This window comes from Oryza sativa, chromosome 3 (assembly GCF_034140825.1).
Source record: "Oryza sativa Japonica Group chromosome 3, ASM3414082v1".
NCBI classification, from domain to species: domain Eukaryota; kingdom Viridiplantae; phylum Streptophyta; class Magnoliopsida; order Poales; family Poaceae; genus Oryza; species Oryza sativa.
Genome location: NC_089037.1, coordinates 23,867,062 through 23,878,063, shown reverse-complemented (window position 1 = coordinate 23,878,063; position 11,002 = coordinate 23,867,062).

The window sequence follows — 11,002 nt, the reverse complement described above, 5'->3', positions numbered from 1 at the left end:
TTGTTTTATTTGGGTGGTTACCATGTAAGCAAGTGTTAATTGCTTAAGAGATTAGTGGCATCCTATGTGGATTTGATCACTCTAGCTTCTTTCTCAAAACTTTTGAATGCTATTGCTTCTCCATGGGATTATAATAATAGGTACAAACTGTTAAAGTGGGCAGGTACAGTTAGTTGGGTGGGCCTAACTCTAACTGTCTAAGCAAATTAAATTAAGTAAATGTCAACGTTTTCTTTTCTTGATCTTGTGTAAACTTGAAGCTTGCGAGAGAGAGAGGTATCTAATCATATATGTTGACAAATGCAAATGCATATGCATCAAGCCCTCTTATGCAAACTACGACCAAGATAGGTTGACTTCACTTTGTAATAATTTGCGGTCATATGGTGTTGATGTGGCAGTCTAATTAATATAACTAGGTGATTCCCCACGTTTTACTGCGAAAATTATTAACTTTTAATATTTTTTAATAATCGAGCTAAAAGTACAAATTATATTAGTTATTAACGACAAATAAAACTGATTTGTCTAACTATGTTAAGAGAGAAATAAATTTAGTAGACTGGTCTGTATGAGATTGAAGATGAAATATGATATCCCGCACTTTAATTATATGGATGAATATATGATAAGTATTATAAAAATGATGGATATGATATTTATAATTACATAAGTTTTGTATGTAATTATTATTAGTCGATGATGAGGTGACATGTTTGCATGTTGAGCTTTCGAATTAGTGGGTTACAACTTTATAGTAAGATAGGATTAAGCAAGGTTTTCAATTAAATAAAAAATGATACGGAGAATTCAGATGAAGAATAGAAAATGGATGCACATTCACAATATTTTCCATTGTATTGCAAACGTTGCTAGCTATTCTGCCATGTGTAAAGAACTGTTCACATATTTCACCTAGGATTAAACACTACTACGAAAACCATTTTTGCAGGCAACCAAAATTGGTCTTCCCCCGTTCCCGATTTCACAGGTGGATGTGTGTGGTGCCAAAAAAAATTACCCGCCTGGAAAAAGGGAAGGGCCTTCACGAAAATTGTTTTACTAGTAGTGAAAACTACCTATGTGGCTGCACGGTTAAAACTTAAAACCACTCTTTAAAACCACTCTTTGCATGGATAGAATGGAGTGGATCTGAAAATTGTAATTTGGTTGCTGAGGTACATGTATAATTTCTATTATTTGGATTTATGAGAGTAAATAAGACATTGGGGTCATTTAGTTGGTGACTAAAGTTTGTCACGCCAAAAGCGTGCTGATGCGGAACTACGCCACGATACACGAAGGTCTAGGTTATCTACTTAGTTCTAGTGCAGATTCTAAATATGGGTTCAGGATGTTCCAGTTAGTTTGATCTTGCAACTAACAAATATGATAGGAACAAACCAATCGACTGATATTGATATAATGTGATAGATTCAGATCCAATGATTAAAGGCTTAAAGCATACATTGATTGGGAATTCGATGCAAGTAGATTTGCATGTATATCAGCTAGCTAGCCGATATGACTAATAGTTGATATTTATACCCTCGGGTTGATACAAGTCCTGATCGAACATGAGATTAGACTTCTAACAAGAAAAGGAAAATAACTAATCCTGCCTATTTAAGAGATATAGTAAAAATATGAAACTACCTTTACAGTGGTCTTCACGATTCCTCTTTGAATTTAATTTGATCGGGATAAAACTTCTATCTACCAATCAGATTCTTTCCTTAATCGAATCAACTAAAAAATCGTATCAAATTTTATTGTTAACAAAGACAAGTCGCAATTTCTTAAAACTAAAACTAATGTTTGGCGAGTCTTACAGTTAAGCCAAGTCATACTTTATTTGTATATTGGCCCACCCATCACACCCTTATTTTCTAGTTAAATTTGTCGCAATTCTAGCCACTTTAGAGCATCTCTAACAACCTACCTAAATCAGGCTCACTATCTTTGTATTTGGTAATTTGAAAAAAAAAATCCTCTCCATATTTTATTTATGCTTCAACACTCTTCACTGTGAATCTATGACAGTGGGACTCATATATCAGTCTCATACTCCCCCTTCCTCTCCTTTGACAAGTGGTGTGACCCATGTTTAGCAAGTGATTTTAACTTGCTAGATTTGGCCAGCCAAGCTGGATGACAAGTCTGTTGGAGGACTTTTTCTTTTTTAAGTTTGCTAAATTTTAGTTTCAAGAGTGAGATGGGTAGGCTATTAGAGTTGCTCTGTGGCTTGCCACGTGTGGTAAATGAATTGTGATAAATCCATCCATACAGTGGTTTTGAGACCATTAGTGGACTAGTCATCAAGGATATATGTTATGTTAAAAAAAAGGATATATGTTTATTTTTGCCTTAGAATCCAACTAGCCTTTGCTTAAAAAAAGTCCAACTAGCCTGTTCTTTGAGTAATTATGTGTGTCACATTTAACACATTTAAAACCGAGGACTAGTAACTCCTAGTCCTTCGAGATCTATTCATCATAACTGCAATATATTGCAGTGATGGGTAATGTATACTCTATCTGTCCCTGCTAAATAACTTAACAGTACACTTCCTCTTGCTTTTGAAAATACAGTCTGTTTACTGGTCACTAATTATCTCTGGGGAGTACATACGTTGTTGTCATTAATAAATATTATATCCATCCTAAAATAATTTTATTTTCATAAATCTCACGCATATCAATAAAAAACATAAAAATTAGAATACCTCCACTTTATTAAATCACAAATACATTTATCCTCTACTTTATCTAGTTACAATGCAATTTTCTCCTACTTTTACAAACTCTAATGCAATACTCTTATTTACTTAAAAATAAATTTATTTTAAACAATTAAGAGGAGACATATTATCTCATTTTGCGACAAAGGAAATAAAATATTTCTCTAGGTCCCTAGAAATGGGCTGTCCAATTAATTAATTTATTTGACCAGGAGAGAAAACCAGTCTGGTCTGCCAAAGAAGTACATGTACACGGACAATAGACAGGTTGGATCGGGGTATTATTCATGTGACCTGAAATGCTGTTCTGAACAAATAAATATACGAAACACAATATAATCATCAGAACATTACGCTTTAGCCTGTACTCCTATTTTGAAATGTGCCCGTACTATAATCTGACGAACCAAAGGAGTATATATAAAGGAGTACTATTTTGGTTCTTCACGTTTTGAGAATAGCACACAATGACCTTTTTGCTTGAGCTTACAAGAGCGTACTCACAGATGTTAATATGCAAGCATTAACAATTTTTTTCCCTTCATTAAGAGTTGAGAAAATTAATGCTACTTTCAAAGACCTCAATGATGATGAATCTATCACCACCCACCATCATTGCTATGCGGATCTCTGTTTTATTTCCATTCAAGGAAAGTATATTTTAAATTAAGGCCAGAAATAATGACAAATAATATGACCTAAAGATTTTACAATGAGAATAATTCTATTTTATTTTTTAGGTTTTGAAGTGTACGTCATGGTTCTCTTCTTTAATTACCGTTGTAACGCATAGGCATTAAGCTAGTATTTTATAAAAGATAAAAGTAGAATTACATGTGTCGATGTTTGATGTCGCGATTCCGGTATTTGTATAGTATGGAGATCGTTGGTACTAGGGTATATGCGAGATTGAGGTAAAAGAGATGGAGACAACAATTTTTATATAGGATTGGGCCCCTGAATTGTCAAGTAATAACCCTACTCTTGTTGGCCGAAGCCGGTCGTTGCTCTTATTCATCATAATCACACCAGTACAATATTTGGGGTAGTCTATTTATCTGTTGTCGACTTGGCGGCCATAAAACCATCCCGTAGTCGACAACAGAGTAGTCTTCCTCCTCGAATCCGCATCCGGCGAGATCAAAGACAGCGCTATGTCTCTCCTGATAGTATCCGTAGACACCGTAGGGGACTAGCCATGCTTATCTCTGAAGTTGATATCCGACATCTTGTCTTGACGTATGTTGACTTGTATGTTTATCTTGTGTCTTGATCTATTGTTCCGTCCCCCCTCTCCTCCTAGAGGGTCTTGTATTTATACCCATAGGTGTTCCCTTTTTCAAGTAGAACTATGGAAACCAATATGGATACAATCCGAGTAATCCTTGTCGTTTCCATGTAGAACTCTATTCATCCTTCCTTATGCGGAACTACTCCTATATCCGAAGGTTGTTTCCGTATAAGACATGGTATGTGGTGGGTCCTGCCGAGATTTAGTCAACTACTATTAGGTATGTGGTATCCATAACCCTGACAACATGCATGCTTTATAATGGTAGTAACAACGTACCATAGGTGTAAAACGATATTATGAAATATAAGCATTTTTATATTGTTTAATAGAGAATTTTTTTTACTTAATGTTCAATAGAAATTTAGATTGAAAAGAAAAGTGTCGATTCTTATGATCGGCAATATAATTTATAGGGTGCACAAGATCAATCAGAGATGATGACATAGATGTTTATACTAGTTCAGGTCCTCGATATGAGGTAATACCCTAGTCCAATTAGTGTAGATTGGATCTATATCGATGTGTGCAGATCAGCATAGGAATGGCTGATGGCGCGTATATGAAGAAAATGATCAATTTTGAGTTGCCCCCATCTCGGGACCCCTATCCCCTCTTATATAGGATGAGGGGAAGGTTTACAAGTAAAGTATCTAGTTGGTCGCAGTTAAATCTTCCTATTCTATTTAGAAAAGATATGCATGATCCTTAGGATTTACTCCCTCTGTCCCCTAATATAAGGGATTTTGACATTTTACTTGCACCGTTTAACCATTCGTCTTATTCAAAAAAAATTTAAATTATTTTTTATTTTATTTGTGACTTACTTTATTATCCAAAGAACTTTAAGCACAACTTTTCGTTTTTTATATTTACACAAATTTTTTTAAATAAGACGAGTGGACAAACAGTGCAAGCAAAATGTCAAAATCCCTTATATTAGGGACGGAGGGAGTATATCTTATCTCGGGAATATCTCCTTCTTAGATTACAAGTAAGCCGCATGGGCCTATAGCATTCGGCCCACCCTATATCATATGGCCCAAAAGCCATTCCGTGGGTACCCGGGTACCATATACCGCACAAAAAAGATATATTTTGGTATCCATTGTTGAATTAGTGATGGTTAGGACCTGAACTCTGAAGGATATGGTTGGGATAATATATGAAAAAGCCTAAATATGAGGTGATTAATAGGATAAGCAGTACTCTCATCATTTATATTTATTTGTCATTCTAGCATTTAAAATTTATAAGAAAGTACTTATCATTCTTATTTCCAATGTATTGTTAGGGATGTATTTTTCTTTTCTACCCGTAATTAATGCAGCCATACCAGTTTTAGTACTCTCATAAAGAATTCTAATACTTACTTTTGGAGAAATGATTAAGATGTAATTAATAAGGGCAACAATGTAAGCAACACCTTCTAGCTTAGCATGAGTCTGTGAGATTTGCTAAACGACAAATAAATCAAAATAGAGGGAGTACTCTGAATAGTAGTGCTATAAATGCTTATATTAATTTTAGTGTAAATTTTAAATGCTAAAATTGATTATATTTTAGGATGAAAGAAGTACGAGGGAATATGGCAATGGACCCTTAGGTGGAGGTGGCCAATGTGTTAGTATTAGCTTGTACCCAGCAATTGTTTTGGTGCTATTCAATTAATATGCAACTATATAAGTAATAAAAAAATAAATGATAATACACAATTTTCTAAATAAGATGAATGGTCACATGGTATATCGAAAGTGAAAGTGTCATATAAAATTAGAGGGAGTATTTTTCAAAGTGCAAATTTTAATTTGCTAGTCACGAATCTTAATATTTGAATACTGGTTATTTATCACAATCCAACATTTTTGTGTACATATTTTTGGGACAAAAATAATATGAGCTACTTGTAATACCATGAGCATCGTAATTCAATCATGTTAAAAGGCATCCAAATAAACGTAGCTCAACTAATTAGATTGTTATTATAAGCGTCTATGTTTGTACTGCGATTCTTAAAAAAACTACAGGGACCGGATGGTGCGACCGTGGCTATTATGGATACAACCGTTGCTCACATCATGGATCAACAAGAAGACATCAAGATCAAATCCTCCAAGTGCTGGAATCCGATTTGGTCTCATACTACACTGCTGACTTCAGATGGCAGCAAAACTGCATACAAGTTTCGTTTTCAGCCTGTGAGTACTTAATGGAAAGTTCTCTGAGTCCTCTTTCGAACGGATCCAGCCACATCTTCGAATTCCATCTCAGTTAGCTGCCAATTAAAGAAACAAGGTGTTACGTCACCTATAATGGGCTTATGTGCTTGTAATTTCATCTGAGACCCCGGCCCATGTGGAGCCCAAGTGTGGTGCGCCCCAACCAGGTGGAGCACGACACTAGGGACCCCTTTGTCGTCCTCCCACCTCCTTAAATAGCTATATACCCCTTCAGTTTTCTCGGGTTTTGTTTAGATTGAAGTTTAACTTTGCTACTTTTCTCGTGTTAGATCGCCGGTTTGCTCATTACGGAACCCTAACTTATCATTTGTATTCAATTCATATTTGCAATTCAGATTGTTTTTATCTTGTTCTTGCTTGTTTTGTCGATTTGCTTAAAGGAATAAGGTTGATCTGTATCGGCAAGATCAACAACACACGGAGAGGTGTATCGATCGCTAAGGCGCAACACAACAATATCTCGTATAGTTGTAGTCGGATCATCAACACTTCTCCCAAGTCGTAATTATCATCAACTCACTTAAGGATCGGGTCAATTATAGCTATGAGTGTTTTGAGTGGAAGACAGGGTTTATCACCGGAAGAGATAATCCTCACATCATAATCATTTGAAATAATTACCCAGCGAACATGGATTATTCCATATGATACCGCTAGCTATCACAATGTAAAAACATAAGGCCATCAATGCATGCATATCCATCTATTGTTTGCTTGCTTTGTGTATGGATAGCTGCCTTTTTATTCCAAAGAGACAGGGAAGAGCGATTGATCCAAATTAATCACTCGGTTTGACTTTGAGCCACTCCATGCATGCCAAAGACAAACGACCAGGCCCTCACTTCACTGTACGTACACCATGCATCTTGCCGTGTCTCACGGGGTTAATCGATCGATCTTATCGCTTGTCTTAAGAGTAATTAATACCCCCTCCATCTAAATTTGATAGTCATATTTCCAAATCTGAAAATTTTATTTTTGATAGGCATATTTCAATCCAACAACCTATCATCTTAATGATTTTCTCGAATTTAATGCATGACTCTCCATTCTTCCACACATGATTGGCTATATGGGCTTTGAGAAATGTAAATATTAATGAATCGCTTGTTTACGAGGAATGACTAATAGCGTGCTTAAATGAATGATAAGTAGAACTACTTATCCTTGGTCTGTGTGTCAAGATGAAATATGACTATCAAAAGTAGATGGAGGGAGTAATTGACAGTGATAAGCTGGTTTGCATTTACCGGTTCTATAATACTCCTAATACTCTCTTAATCAAAGACCTGGTAAAACTTAACTGTCCTATATTTTATTAAATGTAAGTATGTGAAAATAAAAAAAAATGAGACTTTTAACTCCCCAGCATACACAAGAAACGAGAGCTTAAGTATCCTAAATGCCTACATGCATGTATAAATACAATAAATAATGCACATCAAACAAAGAGACTAATAATCAATTTGGTTATATGATGATTAACATGGAACAGATGGAGTATTTTTTTCATTCGTTTTGAATTACTTATCATTTTAGATTTGCACTAAGTCAAATATTTTTTATCATTAATTTCTACAAACTCATATAGTTTAATATCATGAGATTTATATTTTATGATTTATCATAATAAATACTTTTATGATATATATATTTCATATGTTGTGGAACTACATAGATTTTTAAAAATTAATGGTTAAAGTTACACATGTTAGACTTAAGATAAACAAGGACGACAAGTAATTTTATATAATGACAATTCAACATAAAAGGATGGGAATAATTGCTTATTTGACCCTATTTTGAACGGATATGCTACTGGGCGAGCGATCGCCCTCGCTCGCGCAGAGCGATCGATTCCGCCCACCCCCCCTCCTCCCCCTGTTTTATTTTTTGGCACCGTATTACTTTCCTATTTTAGTAAATTTATGCACCTAAAGTTTATACACCTCAAGTTTACACATCTAAAGTTTAGAGACCAAAAGTTTATAAGTCAAAAGTTTATATATCCGATTCAAATTTAAATTTGAATTCAAATATTTTATATATATAGTATTTCTATATATCTAAAGTTTATACACCTAAAGTTTATAGACCTAAAGTTTATATATCCGATTCAAATTTGAATTTGAATTCAAATATTTTTCATATATAGTATTTCTATACATCTAAAGTTTATACACCTAAAGTTTATATACCCGATTTAAATTTGAATTTGAATTATATCCGATTCAAATTTGAATTTGAATTCAAATAATTCAAATATTTCTATATATAGTATTTCTATACCTCTAAAGTTTATACACCTAAACGGCACAACGGGCTGGCCTGGCCGGATGGGAAGCGCGCCGGTGGGCTAAGGCAAACAGGCGGTGGTGGCACGCACGGGACGATGACGACTTTGCGGCGATGCGGCATGAACTAGCAAAGAAAGAATGAAGATGAACAGGTCGCCGATTGGAATACGATGCGTCGCTATTTCCGTGATTGGTTGATTTCTTCGGTGCACCTGCGCCTGATCGCTTTTTGGTATCTGAGGCCCGGGGGGGTGGGGTGGGGCGACGCGGGCCGTAGCTGGGCCGGTCGCCCAACCCCGCCCAATAGGTGGTTCCGCCCCTGATTAGCATGTGTTTGGTTTAGAAATAAGGCAAGATGGGTCAGGTCTATTCCTATTTTTTTATGGGATGATTTTATCTATGTGTTTGACATGAGAGATGGAATGGTTTTTTTCTTTTAAGGAATGAGAGAGAGAGAAAGTGGGTTGAATTGATCCACCAGTTTTTAGATATGGAGGTGACCCAAATCTACCGAGTATATTCTTTGATCATCCCATCCCTTTTGTCTTTAAAACAAATATCCTGAAAAATGGGTTCATATAATTTACGTGTGACCCTATTTTAGAGACCATGTGAGATTTATGGCTATACCGTTTGCTTAATGGCTTATTAGCCGCAACCAAAATTTAAACTTTGAAATTTAAAGTATTATTTAGGTTATCTCATTGTAGTTTATTTTTTAGTATTAGTGCTTTTAAATATTTAATTAAGAACACGCATGTAAAAGTTTAATTTTAAAGTTAATTCGTCTATTTTTTCCACGACTTATCAGCCCATACCATAGTTAATCGGAGAAAATCACGTGTACGTGCTTGTGCTCTCAATCCTCGCAAAAGAGAGTTGTTGTAAGTTGTAACCACAGCATATGCGGTGCATTACTATACTGGAAATTTCGAATATAGCAGTACACCGAGTAACCTTCTAACTGAAGATACTATGCTAAATTGTTGTACTATTACCGAGTAGCATCACGAGGTGCACCTAAATTGCCGTGGCATATCACTAGGTGACTAGGTGTACTATACATATATACCCATATCAGGGAAAAAGTAAACATTGATCGTGCTGCCCTCCAAATGCATGCGAGATTCCTGCAAATTTTCGTTCATATCTCTTCAAGAAGGATAGATTTGTTCATGGATATATGCATGCACTTGTATATGTAGTATATGTTAATTGTGATCTAAACTGGTACAAAAGGGCAGAAAAGATAAGCATGCAAAAGAGAGAGAGAGAGAGAGAGAGAGAGAGAGAGAGAGAGAGAGAGAGGAGGAGTACAAGGCGAGCTGTAGCAACACTGCACTACAGATTCCTGATCACAAAATGGGGGGAGTCAGCACTGTATCAAAGGTTGACAGCTCCATCCTAAAGCGAATTTTCCCTGATATGCTGCTCTTGGGGAGGTTAGTTTTTGTCTTCTTTATTACAGAGATTATTCTACCCCTATTCCACTAGATCTCCTTCTAGAAATACGGATTTACCATCTGGAGTACGTACGTACTATTATACAAAGCCGACTGCATTTTCCCCTTACAATTTTCAAATCAATTACATCTAGTTTGGCTTGGCGATTTGACTTAATGTGAATTTGAAAGATTAGAGATTCGAGCTTCTAAAGTGAAAATAAATGGGGAACATTCCCTTTAATTATTTTCCTAAACTATTGCCTAGGGCCAATTTTCCATATCACATATCCCGAACTACAATTCTAAAAATTAAACCTGACACCCTCCTGGGAAAATGCTTACAATCGGCCGTTCGACACGAGCGGGTAGCATCGGACCCATGCTTGAGCCGTTGGATCATTTATTTTAGATCGCACGGTTTGGATTCGCCGTTCCATCTCGCGCCCGTTGCAACACTGAAAAGGCAACAGCGTGCTTTCCACTTTTTGTTCCGTAACTGCCCTTTCTCCGACACAACCGGAGTGAGAGGGGGACTTGGGGAGAGACGAGGCAGCGGGGAGTTAGGGCGAGCGGAGAGGCGTCGAGAGCGGCAGCGGCGGCGGCGTTTGAGACATGCCAGAGAAGCTAGAGGCTACACGGCGGCTTCTTCTCTAGCACCTTCTGTCGACGGGGGATACTCGTAGACCGGATAAATAGGGTATTGTGGTACGCCGGTACGAGGATCTACACGATACGACATCAAAACATACAAGAGATAAGGATTATACTGGTTTAGGCCCCTCGCAAGGTAATAGCCCTAATCCAGTTTATATGAGGTTGATATGGAAAACCACAATGTACAAAAGAGAACAGATGAACTTGCTGATACCGATGATATCCTTGTTTAGGCTATTCGACGAAATCTCTCGGCGGCTTTGGCTTGAGTCCTTCGGCTTCGTAGGCTATGGTGGGTGTGTTGGCGCTATGATTTGATGATCCTGAACCCCTCC